The 4,248-nt window shown below is 35.8% G+C and overlaps 1 pseudogene; it reads right to left on the bottom strand.

The window, feature by feature from the left end:
• Window positions 1-348: 348 nt before the first annotated feature.
• Window positions 349-4,248, bottom strand: part of LOC107002439 — a 12,591-nt pseudogene continuing 8,691 nt past the window's right edge.

Genomic DNA, 4,248 nt, shown 5'->3' with positions numbered 1-4,248 from the left:
GCATAGTCTCCCAGTTAACATATGCTCTCTATGTTTTGTAGAATGGTTGATTTGAAAATTTTATGAAAGAAGAGTTTGGAGTACCTTAAATCATTAGCATATTTACAGATGGTCTATTCATAAGATGCAAAATGGCTATGAAAGTAAATTATTAGATATGCCATAATTGATATTGACTTAAGACTGGACCATTTATAATGTAATTATATTTATACAGAAGTGTCTACTCATCTAATTGTTGATATATCCTACCAGAGAATTCACTTTCCCCATCCAGAAGATCTAATATGGCTCTAATAATTACTTCAAACTTGAATTTCTTGTTTATTTTGGTTTTGGCGTGTACCATTAACAAGAGGAAAAACAGAATGCTTTCATAGCATAAAAGAAGAAAGGAAATAATAAGGTACATATGATGCTTACAATTCAATGTTCATGAAAATCTACCCCAACAAGGTAAAAATGATGGAACAAATGGCTGAGAAATTTTACAACAGACGGATTTATCACCTCAGGTGAGTCAACTGCCACCAAATGTTATTCCCAAGCATTGACCACCAGGCGCACATAAAAATATCACTAACAAAGTCGTTGACAAGAGTTTTTTCTGATCATGTCATGCACAATAAAATTACCTCCTACCTACACTCACATCCCCTCTTTCTGTTTCAAACACAGGTCTGCAAATTGTTGATCAAGATCCCTACTGCTGGTGCGCCGATGGCTAGAAGATGATTGCTGCGACTGTGGCATTTCTGTTGCTGATATAATGCTCGTAGTCTTCCTCTTTCTTTTTCTAGGACTTCATGCTCCACTACGCACAATATTCACACGCTTCAGTTCCCCAAGAAGATAATAAAATGAACTTCCTACTACATTATCAGTAGTAGCTTTCACCAAAATAAAAACGTTGCTACTTTTTTACTCAACCACTATCCCAAAAAACAAAAGTTTTTTCCTATTTGAACTGTACATACTTAAACTACGAAAGTTCTTCAGCCATGATCAAGGAAAAGTTAGCCTCTCAAAAATTTATAAGTTTAATTACTCAAATGCATTTAGTAAAGGTAGATTTTGCGATGTCCTTTAAGCAGAGATCCAACAGTAATCTATTAAATTATATCTAACCCCATTATTCATTAGTTATAACAGGACGGTAGCCACTTTTCTTTTTGTTGCTTACTTTCTTCCAAAGGTAAATGTTCTAATGTTGGAGGCCTAAAGCACAAAGAGGGAACCCCCCCCAAACCTCAAAATAGAATCTAAAAACCAATTATTATTTTGCAGTGGATTTTTTTTTTTGGGTTCCTCAACTTTGACCTAGTTCTGTCATCAATTGGAATAACAGATAACAACTTTGGTCATCTCCCAGAAAAACAATAGTTTGGGTTGAATGAACTCCAATAACTCTTCTGTTTTTTTTTATTAGTTATTATTTCCAACATTATTTTCCAGAGTTAAAACAACCTTTATAATAAGCAAATGTTTGTGGTTTTTTTTAAAAAAAAGTGATAGACAGTAAGAATAAAGCATGCCACTGCATATACAGCGCTCTAAATAAGCTATAAGAAAATCATAAATTCATTGGAGTTGTAGAATTCCAGGACATCAGTTATCCACAAAAAAATAGTGGTTTCTGGAATTACCACAAGGTATCCCCATTCCTCCAATGTGCATTCAGTTTTAGGAAAACAAAACCCACTTTCCCAGCTCATATGAACCTAAGTCAACCCTAATTTTTGATTATTTACGTTACGACTCATTATATATGTCAATCTACTTTATAACACAAGTCCAAGCACTGGAAATAACAGGTACAACAGTAAAGTATAACAGATAGCAAAGAAGCTTACAATACTTTATCAGTTGTTCTTGAGCTAAATTTTCTAACCGCTGCTTTAGGGCTTTATTCTCCATGCTGAGAATAAGATTCTGCTAGTTAAGGAATTCAAGCTCCGCAGACACTTCACAACCTTCAGCCTTGAATAAATTATCAGATCAGCATTTCTAACAAAATACAACATCTATCATCCATTGATTTGTCAGAATATATTACTTAAAGCTTCACATGCCTGCAGAACTTGTACATTTCTTTCCAGTTAAGATATGTATTGAAGCTTCCGAACTCGTGACCGCTGGGCAAAATGTCTGCATTACATGGCACCTTCTCTTTAGGAAACTTCATAATATGTTAAATGACATCTGGACAATGTGCAGTGCTGCACATTTAATATACTTATCTTTGTCAAAAATAATAACTTAATATCTTTGCATTAAATTGAATTGATGAAGATAGGGAATATTACTTTTAGGAAAAGGGTCCTGGAACTTCAGGAGGAAAGAAAAAGAACATAGTCAAGTAAGTTTAGGTGGAGGGATGAAGAAATGTTCCTGAAATATATATGTGTGTCTGTGTGCGCGCTCGCGTATAAAAATAAACGAATTTGTTGTTAAATGTTAAATCCACCTATTTTCCTCAATATCTATGGATTGATAAGACTGGAACACCATAGGCATCCCTTAAAAAAATTCAAAGAGCATAGACTACCCTACTACTTTGGCTGTAGGCCGAATCCTGTTCAGTGTATAATATCTTCAAAGTTTTAGAAGGTACAGACTCAGAATCACAAGACTTATTATCACTGCACTTATTAAGAGATTCAGAAGAAAACAACATGCTGAAAAATCGATTTCCAAAAAAAATAAAAAATGCTAAAAGATTAGTTCTTGATGAAAGTTAGAATCCCATTTATGGATCTCAGCTATCCTAGTTATAATCCTCCAACTAACCGAAACATCCAGTCATAGTATGGCATGCAATGAAAACAAAGCAGAATGATAGACAACTCATGAAAGCAGAAACAAAGAACCATACCATAAACAGAAACTAAGAATTCTCTGAATTACTGCTGCTACAGGAACTATGATTTCTTGCAAATTTCAATATACAGAAACTATACAAAGTACTTTACAACTATTTCCTTTAGGGTTTCTGAGCTAGTTACACTTACTACTTTGCACGTTTCGTGTCAGTTTCAGGTGCAGAACTCTTGCTGTGAGAAGTGTCCTTTCTTTCACCAGATCCCTTTGGATCAGGAGGGACAGATTCAACTAAATCTTGCTGGTCACTTCTTGCAGATTTCGGCCTCTCTCCTTCTTGTGGAGGACATGATGGTCCCAAGCTGTGAGTCTTCACATTTTCTCTAAAAGGGGAAAGGCCACGTGGATGTGGTACTGCATTTGGAGATTCATCCCTTGCCCTACTTTTTGGTCGGTTTGAGGAATTTTGATCAACATGAAATGTTGCATGCCGAGCATTTTGGTAATAATCAAAGTCTTGGGATCCCCAGGAAGGGACATGAGTTAAATTTCTGAATTTGTTATCATCTTGAGCTATGTAATCTAAGTTTGCAATGTTAGAAGCATCAAAACATGTAAAGGAGTCACTAGATGAACGTCGATGGCCACCTCTGCGTACAGGAGTTTCCGGCTCGTTAAGAAGATCATCTAACCAAAATGGTTCCTCCTCTATAAGACAGCTTTCAGAAGACGTACGCTGATGGTGTGAAACCATCTCTGGATTTTGAATTGTCCTTTCGGGTGAAAGCAGAACTAGGGACAAAATCTACATATGAAGGAGATATGCTAGGAAATGGACTTTTAGGAGGCAGTAAAGAGCTCTTTCCATTGTACATCATATTTCTCATGCTAGACGGTCCCTTGGAATTTGCCATAGCAAAGAACAATAGATCCCTTCTAACGAATAAAGAAAGAAAGGGAACACTTGGTGTCATACATAAGAACCCAAAATTGCCAATGTAAATCAATGCAGATTATTTACAAGCAGCCTATTCTAACCCACCAGAAAAAAAGAAAGGTAAACATATAATCTGTCAGATGGAAAAAGAAGCTAACGTTACGATAGTAAATCTAACCGGAAACAAATCCCATTATATCACGAGGCAAAGTTTAACCAGATATATGAAAAGTTCTATGCTATAAACCAATCAACCAGAAGCCAGTTTCCCAACCTAATACCAAATGGATAAGGCCCATTGCTAATTAATACTGCACCTTCATGTCACTAACTGAAAATAGCACACCTCAATCATGGAATAAAAGTTACACAGTATTAGGAAAAACATGTGTGCTTCTGCAACAACTAATTAAATAGGATATGGAAAAAATTTTCATGGACACTTTATTTGAAGATACTAAGAATGATTTGGTTTGGGGGGGGGGGGGGGG

The sequence above is a fragment of the Solanum pennellii genome, chromosome 10 (assembly GCF_001406875.1).
Source record: "Solanum pennellii chromosome 10, SPENNV200".
Taxonomy (NCBI): Eukaryota; Viridiplantae; Streptophyta; class Magnoliopsida; order Solanales; family Solanaceae; genus Solanum; species Solanum pennellii.
Note: the sequence above shows the minus strand (reverse complement) of the source record. Positions and strands in the feature narration are given on the sequence as shown.